This window comes from Argiope bruennichi, chromosome 10 (assembly GCF_947563725.1).
Source record: "Argiope bruennichi chromosome 10, qqArgBrue1.1, whole genome shotgun sequence".
In the NCBI taxonomy this organism is placed as follows: domain Eukaryota; kingdom Metazoa; phylum Arthropoda; class Arachnida; order Araneae; family Araneidae; genus Argiope; species Argiope bruennichi.
Genome location: NC_079160.1, coordinates 40,810,861 through 40,825,679, shown reverse-complemented (window position 1 = coordinate 40,825,679; position 14,819 = coordinate 40,810,861). Strand labels below are relative to the sequence as shown.

The 14,819-nt window shown below is 30.2% G+C and overlaps 1 protein-coding gene across 2 annotated transcripts in view; it reads left to right on the top strand.

Moving 5' to 3' along the window:
* The window catches only part of LOC129988011 (putative polypeptide N-acetylgalactosaminyltransferase 9), a 180,328-nt gene that overhangs the window by 60,072 nt on the left and 105,437 nt on the right, over positions 1–14,819 (top strand). Inside the window, exon 1 of one of the 2 annotated variants that reach the window (XM_056096079.1) lies at positions 7,068–7,181. The exons of the other annotated variant lie outside the window; for it this stretch is intronic. The gene's annotated coding sequence lies outside the window, so the exon portion shown is untranslated. Of the gene's footprint in view, positions 1–7,067; positions 7,182–14,819 lie in introns of those variants that run through there. 2 annotated transcript variants of the gene reach the window in all.

Here is a 14,819-nt window from a genome sequence, read left to right as displayed (position 1 = left end):
AAAGCGAATATAGCTAAGGGGAAAAAGCAATAAATTTTGACACTAAAAATTTAATCAAAGATTTTTGTCTAAAATTTGGCAGTTTTTAACGTATAATACATGAATTATATTTTTAAAAAAATAGAATAGAAATAGTTGCAGTTAAAAAATATCAAAAATAATAATTTTGTTTAGTAAATAAGTTTTTACTTTGAATACAGGGATTGTACGGTAAAACTTAAATAACGTGTGTATTTTACATCTAATGTATTTTTTTAAGGTAGCTGGAATGTTTTTATTATTTTTTATTTTTTTTTAATGAATTTATTTTTTAGCATTTATTTCTTTTGTACATTAGGACCTTAAAAGTTATTTAAAAACGATAACGATAAAAATTTATAATTATTTAAAAACGATAAAAACATATAACGAATGGACTATTTAACTGACAAAAACAATAAAGAATTTTACAATTTTTAGATTTGACTTCGAATTAACGAAAAGGATGATGTTTAATGAAAAGTGGAGGAACTAGATAAAAGCTTTGATTAATCCAAATGTTTTTAAGTAATACGATCTCCATCTAATTCGATTAATATAACAACTGTCTTAAACTACCATTTTTGTCAAAATCGTTTTTTAATGATATCGTTTAAATTTCTAAGTATGGCGGTATGGTTTTTAATTTTGCTTTTTGAAATGTATAAATGAATAGTTATATATAAACCTAAAATAAATTAGTGTGGATCCTTCGTCTGTTTATTTCCTTCTATATTTGGTCTTCACACAAAGGATGGATAATCTGTATACATATAAAAATGAATGTTTGTAGGTCTAATATAAATCTCCAGTTTTGTTCACTATGAATGGAATTTGACACAATATCTTTTAGATAAAATTATCACTATCAACTTTTTAAAATTTAATGTTAAATTTAAATATGAATTAATTCAAATTTAAGCAAGATTTTGAGTTTTTTCAACTATATCTTCCATTACATTATTCCTTAAAGATGTTCACAGTAATTTGAAACTAAAAAAAATTACCTTTTTAATGATGGAAATTTATTTTTTGCCCTTTTTTGCCTACAATTTTGCCCTTTTATTTTAATAATTAAAAAAAATTAATTTGATATATAAGCTGCAACAATATTTTTATTGTATCGACGAAACTAATTCCATTATTCCATTAAAACATTCAATCTTGTGGGGTTGCCAATGTTAAAATTAAGATAAAAAAAAACTTTTGCAGGGCGTTTACATCGAAGTAAGATTTCCGCTTGCACTTTTATTTTGTAACATATAGAATTTTTAAAATGCAAATGCAGATATTATCTCACGAAATGACTCTTTATTATAGACCGATTCCATTAAATTTATATTTTTCATTTCTATCAAATAAGCAGCTGAATTTTTGAGAAATGCATTCCATTTTAATTATTTATCACCCAGAAGAACCAATATTCCGGCTGAATAAATGGGTCGCCAAAGGCGGTTATATCACTTTATACTTTACCAATAAATTATTCGTATATTAAGATCTTATTGATCAACATTTAACAAAAGTGTACGGAAATATTTTTAATCTCTTGTCTTGAAGCTATGTAACTTTAAGATAAGATATGTCAACTGTATCTGTAAATCACACTTATTAATTCAGTTGAATAACCTGAATAGAAAAGATTCATGAAGTTCAAAGAATCTGTGTCAGTGTATATCATCACCTCTCGCTTTTGGACAGGCGTGCTAAATGACTGGCTAGAGGTATGTTCAACGCGGCATCGGCCACATGGGATGGGCGTTTTTAGGATTTGCTTTTCCGCGGTTATGAGTTTGACTATCTTCCATTGATAATGCTTAAAATATGGAAATTAACAGATGTATCATGACTAAATAATGTTCTTCTCATTCTAGAGAATATTAGATCCATTTTGTTCCTTTTTGTGTTACGATGAGAAGTTTGAGGATCCTGCAATTAATATTGGAAAAAATATACTTGGTATGCTTACACATCGTTGTAAGTTGTTAAAATAATGAAACCTTTGAAATCTGAAATAAAGGGTGTTCCAATATTAAAGCAAGATTTGAATTTATCTCCATTCGAGCAGTAAAATGTTGGCAACCCTATTAAAAAATCATTTAACAGCTAGAGAGTTACACGATGAAGCAACGTGTTTCCATTATTGAACAATGTTTTAAAAATAATGAAAGTCAGGCGGCCACAGTTTGAAAATTTGAGAATCGGCCACCTAGATCGTGAGATTTAACACCGTTAGATTTATTTTTTATGGAGTTATTTGAAGTCAAAGGTCTATGTCAACAAGCCCATAAGCACACGTGCATTGAAGGAGGAAATTCAACGCTGCATCAACAAAATTCATTTCTATGAACATTTATACAAAATGATCGTGGAAAAATTTTGACAAAAGAGTGCGTATGTGGCAGCAAAACCGTGGGGGCCATTTGCCTTATGTGTTATTCTATATATAGCCCTATTCTGTGTACTTTATAATTCAATAAAAATTTAATAGTTTAACGAAAAAAATGTGTTTTTTATTAATTCAAATCTTGCGTTAATATGTTGTTCTATCGTGTAAAGCTCTATTTTTACAAACCCTAAACTATCAGCTGTCAAATGGTGTTTTAATAAGGTTAGCAACTTTTTACTGCTCTAATGGTTGCGAATTCAAATCTTGCGTTAATTTTAGGACACCCTTTTTTCATTTAACAGGTCGACTCTCGCAGAAGCACAACGATGTATAGAAAAATATATGAAGGAGCGCACAATATTTTACAATATTGTTTAACGGGTTCTGCTTTTGTTTATTCAAAGCACAGCTCTTTATCTCCTAACTTAGAGTAAATCCGATTAATATCTTCTGTCACATAACTAATGTTGTAGAAACTGTACCCAAAAGCAGTATTTGAATTGGATTTAATATTATGTATTCTTGAAACGCATAATGGTAGTGTGAAGGGTTTATCTCTCTATTCAGCTTTATGCATTTTTTAAAATAAGTAATTGCATTTTGTGTAACTTGCGTAACAGTCTGTATGAGATTCTAATCCTTCAAAACGTTTAAAAAAATTGAAATGATGAAATTAAAACAGAAATTGCTAAAATGCTTGGATAACATGTCGTTTTCAATAAAATTTAAAAAAAAATCTTCTTGCGTATAATGTTCTGATTACAGTAAAAAGTATTGAGATATAAAAAAGAATGTAATGATATTTATAAGAATGAATTTTTATGAATTATTTTAAATACAAATACATTGGCGATGAAGATAACATTAATGCGATACAACTGTGATAATATTTTTGCAGAATGGCGGACAAAATAACTTGTGTCAAATATCAGTATCGTTGATGGATTTAAAATATATTTTTATATATAGTCCTATTCCAACTTTCCGCCTTTATTTAAGATGAGTTTGCTAACACGTTTCCTATTATGGTTTCTTCTTAAAATTTGGATATCTATTTAATTAGATGGCATCTTTTTGCTATCTTTTAACTGTTGTAAAGAAGTATTCGTTTAATTACATGAAAAGGTGTGAAATCATAGCCGAGTCACTGCAACCAATTATTAAGGTGCTTATCACTGTTTCACTTACCTCCCCCCCCCATTTTAAAAGAGACTTTTAAACCACCAGCTGCTTATCCTGCGATTTTCACGGATTGGCAATCGGTCCATTTTCTAATGCATCCCATGTTTTTCGCAGTTTAAAGTGTTTATTTTTGCGATTACAAATTTTTATTATATCATATTATTATCTTATAACATATTGTGTCCATTCACTTTGTTTGAAAAATATTTGAACTTATTTGCAAACATTGCGTCTAAATAGTGGTTTAAAAAAAATGACGCAGTCAGTGGGTTAAACGTGGTTTTATAGTGTTTAAACTCTAACATCATCCCATATAATCATGCCTAACTTATACATTGAGATGCAGATATCCTATAATTTTTTCTATACTTAAATAATATTTAAATATATAGTTAAATCGAAAATTCAATTAATTTAAAAAACAAAAATAATTTGAACATGCTCATGTGTCTTTTATATTATTATAAACATTGAAATAACTATGAATACTCCATCCATCTAACTGGGAAATTAAATAAATTCGTAGTTCTGGGGTCAACTGGAGTGTTTTTATAACAAATTAATAAGATACTTTTACCATTTTGTCTGTTTCGTGTAAATTGCCTTGTTAACAAATGAAAAGATTTTTTTTTCCCTTAGCAAATTATATCAGCAAGGCCCAGGACAGGAAATGGATATTCGTTTCCGCCTTGCCAATGTCCAGAGTAGTTTATCTTCCTTTCTGAAATCAACCAGTAACTTTCTGGCTACTTTGCGAAAAATAACTGTTTTCACTCTGCTGAAAACCAAAGCCTTAAAACTTTAGATTTTTCGTGTTTTTTTCCTCTAAGTTAACGGTTTTTCGAAATATCACAACCTGCTGCGTCTGTCAGTGATTCATGGCTACCTGTATTGCTCTTCTGTCATAACAACTGACGGAATAAACTTTAAATTACCGAAATTGCCGCTGTTTCGCCACTATTTTGTAATAACTGAAGGATGGAAGTTGGAATTGGCGATAAAATCAAGAATTGGCGAGACTTTATCGTGTGCGAGGATTTAATGGCATTGCATCAGTCAATCACGAATCAGAGAGGCATAATTGTAACCGCTGGTTTCGAAATGGTTTGATGTTGTCATTTATCTGCCTCTTTGTACATGAAATAATGCAAGAACCGGTATTTCTAAGAACTGTCAATGATCATTTTGAAAGTCATAGGGAAGATTTACTCTTAATAATTAAAAAAAAAAAAAGATTTGTGGATTACAAGTTAATTTATGTGGTGAATTATGCATTGGAATTTTTTAATATCATTTAAAATTAACCTATTATTAATAAATTTTTTATTCCAAGAGGTAGATCAAAATGTATTATCTGGAAATTTAATTAGATACCTTAATGATTCACATAATTTAGACATTTAAAATTGTGGGTTTGTTTGAAATATTGTATCTCATTTTTTATAGCTGAAACAACTGAATTTTCTGATTTTTTTTTTAATTTCAATGTGGGACTTTTATTACTAACTTAATCCGTATTTCAATAACAAACTACATTTGATTGATTATGATTTTTTCACTTTTTCATTTGCTTATATTGATGTAAAAAAATACAACTTGTTAATAATTAAGTTAGCAATATATCTAATATCTTTCTGTGTACCTACACTTTCTTAAAGGTGTTATTATAGGTTGCATCTCCATATCGAGAATTTAAGTAAATTTATTTTCTGTCGTCTATTAAAAATTTATGATCGCCATGCGAAATTATGGCTTGAAAAATACAAGAAATCCTGTTCTAGAAAGTGAATTATTATGTTGTTTTGTTTTATATTAGCTGCTTTCTGAGGCCAGCTGCTTGCATAACATATTAATCAACTTGATTGAACTACATCTTATCAAAATAAAAGAAAGCACTATTTTAAAGTAAGTTTGAACACTAAGCATTCTAATTGGCTGACATTATCTGTTAAATGGCAGAAATCAATCCTGTGGCGGTTGAGGGCTCTGTCAAAGATTTGTTTTGAAATATCTCTTGGAAATTTAAGATGGTAGTGTGTGGGAGGGGAAAGGGCAATTTTTATTAAGATATTTAATGGCAGAGCTTTCATATGAAATGAGGGGGAGGGGGGTGCTTCGATCTTGAAACTTGAAAGCGTGGTTATGAAATGGAAATAATGTTTTTGAAACTTCTTTTTCGGAAATGGAAGTAGTGGAAGGCTAGCGATTATTGATGACGTATCTAGAGATCGTAAGTTTTCATACGAGGCAAAAATTGGCGAAATCAGACTAATGGTTGTGGTTGTGGAACGTTATTATATATATAATATAATGTAATGATATTTTAAAATTTAATTTCAATTCTAATTTTCAAAGTTTTGCCTTAAATTAGCCCATATTAACTTCATTCTAAAATATTCTCTTATTTCCTGATCCCATTCCACTTTTTCTATTTAATTAATACAACGCCAGTTCTAAAATTGCTGAATCGGCTAAAAGCAGACAAGTTCCCACACTCCGAGTGAAGGGATAAAATATTGTCGATCTTAGCAAATTCTTCAAAAAGATCCCTATAATTCCCTTACCTGTGATTGGCACATGTTGGAAATCCCTTTTAAAATCTCACAGTATATATTCACAGGGATAAAATTTTCATTAGCTTTTCCTCATTTCGTTTTGTGTCGTTCTGTGTTCTGCTTTTGCTTGTACAAAAAATCATGACTCCCGGGATGGAAGTTAAAAATTCAAAGCGTCTTCTCTGACTTCGGCCACTGCTACTGCTTCAAAAAAAAAAAAAAAATGCTTTACATATATAAAATTTAGAAACGTGTTTTCAGTTTGAATTTTTAATCTTCAACTTACAATGTTTAATGATTAAAAAAAAAGAGCTATTTATCATAAAGAGAGATTAGTATGTTAAAAAAAAAAGGTAACCAAACGCATAACTACAAATACATATTTTAATTTGCTTATACTTAGGCATTTAAACACACAATTACAACTACCTGCGCACATTACTTTCCACTGTCACGATGTAATCACAGCAGGTGCTGTACACAACACACCTTAAAAGTAAAAGCCAAAAATAACACTATCATTGCAATGTTAGACGCCTTTCCACATGCTAAAAAACTTTATCTTTGTTAATCTACGATGCCATGCCAAATATTCGATGTAACGTGAAACATTCCTTTCACCTGCAGCGTGACGAACTAGATTCCATTTCGTTTCTCTGAGTAGAAAATTAAGGTGTTCCTGATTCTGAAAGGGCCCTGAGAGACGTTTACGTTTGCACAGACAGCTGAATCGTCAAGATCTTACGTTTTCCCAGGTGTGAATTGGCATTTAGAAAGCGCAGACCAGCTCACACACTCAGCAGTTAAGCCTTGTTTTACTGAAGAAGATTTGTGCCCCGCTATCGGGTGACGTCGTCTCTCTTTTTAAATAAAGGTGCCGGACGGAAAAGAGATAGGAAATGAATTACGAAATGGGCTGTTATCTGTCTTCAGATATCATACATAGTTTTTTCCTGATTATTAGAGTTTTTCTAACATTCGAAAGAGACGCATGTTTCGTTTGCGCTTTGCAATACTGTTTAAATTGTTGGAATAAGGTAAAATTTTGTTCTGTTCTTTTATTCTTCTTATGTATGGCAATATTTAATGCAGAATGTGGGTCTATGTGATGGTAATATTTTATAATTACATACCGATGGCATGATAACTTTGTGTAATTAATTAGGAAGAATTAAACAGTTTAATCACCTGTGATTCACGCCAGTTTTTTGATAAGATGACCCTTTCTATATTACAGTCAATTGATAACAAAGAAGTTTTCATTTAATTAGATAGATGGCCGAATCTCAAGCATGAGTCATGGCGTTGAAAATGTTAAAAATCGGAATCGAAGCAATTGTTGAAGAATTCTAAGTCTTCTGTCTAATAACACCACTATTTTATCATCGATATAGTAAGATTTGAAAAAGAGAAAACGACCAATATACTTCATATATAAAATGAATATCAACTTAAAATGGAGGTTTCTTATATATCTAAATCTTTCGCATACATGCCATAAATCCTTTTAGGCAGATTTCTATAGGAAGATTACCTATTGCAATGGTGGTTCTCATGACAAGACTTCGGGAAAAATTTTCAGTTCTTTACTGACCATAGTCCCTAGAATCCAAACTACCCTTCGTTCAAATGTTTATGTATATAAATATGCGTATAACGCTTTGTCTGTGTGAACAGAATAACTAGAGTAATTTTGTTTGGATTTTAACTGGTTTGGAATATGTTGTTAGAAATGTAAAAATCTCGGAGTTCGTAAATGGTCCATCTAGCTCAAAAGGGATGGAAATGATTGGGGTGGGGGGTGGGGTTAAAATTTTCATTTCGCTGTAACTTTCTTAATATTGAAGATAGAAAAATTAGCGTCTTATTAGGACAAACAACTTTTGTATTTAATGTTTTTCTATAACTGCAATATCTTAGAGACTGGAAAATGATTTTCAAGTCCAAATTTTGATTGTTTCTAACGTCATCAATGTATGTGCTAGATGGTAACTTAGATGTTAATAAATCTGTGGCAATAAATCTTCAATAACTGTCATTGTCTGTCGTCGGTTTTCTATAATCGTAGTTTCTCCTACTATTTACAAAATGCGAAGAAAAAAAAAGTTACGTCTGAGTGTCATCTTACTCTCAGTATATATATTTAGATCGGGAAAAGAGGAAGCGAATGATATTCTTCATATTGAATGAAATATTAATTTAAAACGTAAAAGATTCCTTGTATATATAAAACTTTCCAGTATATGCCGTAAATTCTTTTTAACTGTATCTGTGAGAATAAAATTACTATAACTTGCATTGTACTGTTAAATTTGATTTTCCTGGTCGTTTATAAAATACCCAAAATTTAAATATAAAAAGGATTAGAAATGTTCCAATAATCGGTTATTTAACTTATTCATTCGGAATACAAATTTCGGAAATTGACAATTCCTAGGTTGTACTTCATTATACAAATTATAATTTAGATTCTCCTGTAATCAGGTATTTTATCATTATTTTCTTCCAAATGTGCAATCAATTTAATATGATTGAAAGTACTTTTTCAAAGTTGCAGATTACTTGTCATTTTTGCATAAATTCTGAATTTTGGTCTAAAATAGAAGCAATAACTTTTCAGATATTTTTGTATTGCTTATCATCAAAGTAATCTGATTTGAAAAGGTAAAATGTTAATTGGCTTTAAAAACCGGATCATTATTGATATCATAAGATCACTTTGGGAAGATTTGGAAATGTGCAATGAGCTGTATCAACTGTTAAATTCCGCTACTTTTAGCCAACTGATTCGAAATGAGGCATTGTTTCTTACCACTTGTAGGGTAAAGTTCTTATGCTAATGAATTACATTGAGTGACACGACGCGGTTACATAAAAAAAAAAATCAAAAGGTTGTATGTAACAGAGGTTACATAACAGTTATGTTTCCAAGTGCCTGGAAGGGAAGACAACAGCAAATGAAGCATATCGAAATCGTGCGACACTAAACGTTTAAGCAGAAAATCGTCTGCATTGTCACCACGTGATAAGCGTTTGCGTGATTCAAGGTCATAGTTTTTGGTATATCATTTTGGGATTTGTAGGGTTCTTACCCTTTGTTTTTTGTTTCATTCTATATTGTTGTCATATGGAAAAGAGTGTAATCATGAAAGAGTTTTATTATTTGCGTCTTGGGAACTAATTTGCAAAGAATATAATATAAATATGTTTGTAAGCTGATTAGGAATTTACATTTAATGTTAACCCATCATGCCTTAATTTTGGATTAGTGCTTACTAAGCATAAAATTTTAACACATTGTTGGCGAAAAACATGCGTATTTGCTTTTCGCTTTTCGTCTGTTAGTGATGAGAGAGGTTAATTATATATTTTTTGATACTTTGTACAATAAATATGTGAGACTAAAAACCATACGATTTTTACAATATTCCTATTTGTACGAAATACACTATTTCTACGGTACTCTGAATCCCAGATAGTATCGTGAAAATATCTTTAAAATCTTGGGCCTTTTTTTTTTTTTTTTTTTTTGCTAATTGAGATGCCACCTTCATTGTGTTAAAATATAACGGAATATTACCGATTTTAATGGAATATATTCCTAAAATATAAATCTTTATTTCAAATAAGTTAGTAAAAACTTGACATCGACTACTTTGATAAATTCTTTCGTATTAAAATTCAAAAATATTCTTAGAAAGTCACCATGATTCAAAACGTTTTATTGGAATTTAACAAATAAATTTGATTAAGAGAAAATGTCTTTTAATCAATTAATGTTTCCTTTCTCAGTTTATTATTCCAAAAGTCTATCGCTTTATATACCAATCTTTATATCTTCCCGATTTTCTTTCTTTCAAGTCATCTTTATATTTTCCCGATTATTTTTATAGTTTTTAATGTTGTTGTTGTTTCAAATGGCGCTTGTCATAGACAAGCCCACTGACTTTAGAAGTCAGCGATTTTAAGCCAAGGATGCGTCTCTTGTTTTTCAGTAGCGCCAACTAGGGCCAAGAGTACGACTTAGCTACACGCAAGTCACAACCCCTTTTTACGGGGCGGACTTCATTCATGGATTTCATTCATTCATCCACGGATCTTAATTTAGACCTGAATCAGAGAACAATCACCCCTGATCCAGTACCCACAGTGGTATTATTACTCTCGACATGGAGGATTTTGTGACCACGACAGATTTATACGTGCGCCAGCCACCACACACACGAGGAGTCTTAGGCCGGCGGGGTTCGAACTCGCAACCCAAGGGACGCGAATCCAACGCCTTACCAACCAGGCTATCTCGGCCCTTTTTTTAATTATGGCTTCAATATTCAAATTCGCACAGAAAGTTTTTGGGAACAGTAAGACAGGGGTGGGCAGATTTTCCCCAAGGAACGGGCTACTTCTAATTTTTTCAAGGTGCTGCAGTCCACCCGGTGGTATAGATGCGGGGAGCTGAAAAAAAGATCTACAATATTTATTATAACAATAATAAATGCGGAATATGTACTTATCTACATAACTTCAAACATAATAATAATAACTGTCTGTGCTCCATAAATGTTTCTTTTAGTATGCGAGACTTAGGTCTTAGTAAAGGCGGTCACCCCAAAATGTCTTGGTGATCGCGATCGATTTAATGGCCACCACTGGTTTAAGATAAAAAAAAAAAGAATTAACATCGGAAGCATAATGAATCTAGACACAGATGTACCTACATAAACCTTGCATCATATGCTTGAATCTAAATATTTCCACAATTTGAATTCCATAAAAAATATTTTGTGGATAATTAGATTTTCGAAATAAATGATAAAAAAAATATTGTAGCAAATCATATTTTCAAAGCGTAACATATTCAGATTTTTTTTAAAAATTTTTTTGTCTAAATATTTTAATTTTTGAAACTTTTTGTCCTTGATTGGGCCATGGTGAAATTACCAAGCATCGACTTCGAAATTGCGGATTCTAATTGCATTTTTATCGAAAATTCGTTGCTTGTGATTGTCTGTTGTAATGGGCTATGTCTTCTCTTTATATGGTATGTATATCTGGGAAGTCGGATGCTAGTTTATGTGACGTTTTCTTTAAATAACCAACATCTAAACCTAATAGGTCTTTTATCAATAGTCGACGTTGTATTACCAGTTTTTGTCAAAAATTATTAATTTATTTCCTGAATTGTACACTTGATAAATTCTGCATTCTGTTCCATAAAGCGTTACATTCATTTGTTTTTAAACTTAAAATGTATTCATATTTTTCTTTCACTTAAAATTCATCTGAAATTACTTAAATAAATACGAAAATAAAGATTTTATCAACTTTTCTAATGAAAATTTATTTATTCCATCATTATTATTTTATCGCAAGCCTTAACACGAAGATCTTAATTTTAATCTGAGTGAAAAAGAAAGAAAAATTCTTTGCAATTTGACATTGGATTTAAATATTCTTCAGCCATCTTTTCTTGTCATCAATCAATTAATCAATCATCATTAACTACCGGAAGATTTCGCGCCAGACTGTCAATGCTTCTAGCAACTTCCTAACTGCTCTTTCAAATGCCAAATCACGTCCCTTCGAATGTGCTATCTGCATTCTCATCTTTTCTTAAACCCTCATCGTTTCTGTCGATCTTAACCTTTCACAGAACTCCAACTTTCCCTGTCATTTTCACACATGATTACTGGAGCGAAGAATATGTGCGAACCCGATTTTTAAAAGTCTCCAAAGGGAAAAAACGTCCCAGTATTTAAGAGATAAAGCGCGCGCACTTCCGCAAAATCTCTCAGGGAAAGGAAATGTAAGATAGCGTGAAAAAAAATGGCAACACAAACGAGCTCAGATTGTTTTTGCTTTTCTTTCTGTGGCAGCTTTTATTTTTTGCAGGCGATAATTAATTCTTATGTTTTATTGTTCCGATAGAAGAAATGTTCTTTATAATAAGGATGAACAATGGGCGATTGATGATTTTAAATAGTTTTTATCTGTCCGTGTTTTTTTTTTTTTCACTTTTTTTTTTCGTACATATAACGATTAAAGCTATGTGCTGATACATGGAGTTCGTCTTTGAATTGTTTTTGATCGTTATCTGATAAAGTAAGTGGCATAAACCAAATATTAGTATTATAATTAAATTATAATAGTATATTAAGAACAATTAAATGCTTGCATTTTGTAATTCTATGTTAATGTTATATGAATTCAAATGCTTCGAAAATATAATTTTACAGCGATTTTTTTTATTTTTTATTCGGGAAATAAATTTCACCAAAGAATCATTTTCCAAATAATATATTTTAAGAATAATGAAGTTTTGTATTTTATATTTGTGAGTTAATGTTATGTGAATTCAAATACTTCTAAATTATAATTTTACAGCGATTTTTTATTTTATTTGGGAAATAAATTTCACCAAAGAATCATCTTCCAAATAATATATTTTAAGAATAATGAAGTTTTGTATTTTATATTTGTGAGTTAATGTTATGTGAATTCAAATACTTCTAAATTATAATTTTACAGCGATTTTTTATTTTATTTGGGAAATAAATTTCACCAAAGAATCATCTTCCAAATAATATATTTTAAGAATAATGAAGTCTTGTAATTTATAACTATGAGGTAATGTAATATGAACTAAGACATTATAAAAAGGATTTTTTTTAAATTGAAAATTTTGTAAAAAAACACACACACACATACACAAAAGAAACAAGGCTTTTTAATTGATACAATAGTTACATTGATAATTCATAATTTTATCCTAAATATATGATTTATATACATTTTATACTAATTTTTGTTTATATTTTCATTTTATAACATTGTATCGAAAATTTCCTAAACATTCTACTTTCACTTAATGAAAATCATGGTGGTTTTATTTAAGAATTTTGAATAATCGGGATTTCTTGATCAGGGTGTGACATAAAGAGTAAGTAGCGGCAGGTGCAAAATATATTTTCGAAGTCGTCATCAGCGCCTTTCCCAAGTGCAAGTGGTGCGCAAGCATGTTATTATTTTGTGCCTTTCTTCTCGTGTTTCTGTTTTTTTAAAAATGATATTAGCGTATTAACACTTTATACCATGGTGCACTCGTCTCCCCAAAGGCCAGTGTCTGGAGAATTTATATTCCCCCTTTACCCCTGTCACTACACCACTGTTCTTGATACTTTTTTCGAGAAAAATCTTTTTATGTTTAAGGGCCCGATTTCATTTAAATTTGGATGAGGAATCATTATGTCAATATAGTATAGCATGAATGTCGTCTTTTTTATCTGGTTAAAATTTAAATTTATAAGTTAAATTTTCAATATGCCTCGTTAGTTTTATAGCAGGAAGTTAAATTTACAAAGTAACCAATTATTAATATGCATACAAAAACTTCTTATTGGAAAAACAGTGAGAATTTAAAAACAAGTTTCTAAATACATGGAAATAAAAAATATTGTATTTAATGCAATATTTTTTATAGAAGAGAAAAAGGGGCAGTCAAATATTTAAAATCGTTGAAGAATTTTAAATTAATTTAAGTATTTTTTTATTTATTTTCTGGAATTCATAAGTCCTATTAAAAAAATACAAATTTTGTTGGGAAATTGTATTAAGGTTATTTGATGACATGCCATGCATGAAAGAGAAACTTTTTATACATTTCTATTCTTTCTTTTTTTAAAAAAATAAATAAAAATTCTTATAGTTCGGATGAAATTGAACTTATTTTGCATTATTAATTTATTTTTTATCGATCTAAAATAACATAAACGCGCAAATAAAAATGAAAATATTCGCGTTATATATTTCTTTTTAAAAGCCTGCTATTCATTCGCACAAAAACTTAAGTTATAAATACTCGGTTTATCGTTACAAATAACAATGATCATGGCCATAATCACCAAAAATATTCGTTTTGGTATTTTTAACGATCTACGTTTAAGAAGTTTCTATCGCCAAAAAACTCTTTCTTTTTTCACACAGGGCTTGATGAGAAACATATTCCACTTTAAATAATGCTCACTTTTCCGAATGAACTTTATTATACCATGAACGCAAGCTTAGAAAATTGTAGAGGTGCACAACCTCCATGAGACGTTACTTACCGTCCATATTTCCATTTTATAATACCATCCCGGTAAAAATTCTCCTCCAATATAAGCTAGACCACGTGCTCCTAGGCGTACGCAAAGGTTTTTACGAGCAATGCATTTTTTATAGACTGGTCGCGAACCTTTTTATGAGATCTCGTTGAGAGACACTAAAATAAAGCATTTTCTATGCCACCATTTTAGCCCTAGTAGCCACGTTATTTTTTCTACGTTATCATACATAATCCGCTTTGCTCTATAAAATTTCCTCATTAGCTTAATACTGGATGAAACGGCCATATAAAACATTCTTATCAGCTTAGCACTATACATGGTTTTTAAGTAGTAGTGGAAAATAATATTATTCGTTAATTTTGGGTATGATGAATCTTATCTTTCTCTGTCCAGCACATAAATACATGTAAAATTCATTATTGCTTTAGTTTGTAGAGTATTTGTAATTTTATATTTATAATGTATTTCACTTGATTTGTTCTAATAGTATAAAGACATCTGAGCGATAAATTTTATATAACAAAATGTTGTTTTAGAAATCTTATTTTTTAAATAGCTTTTGTGATTTTA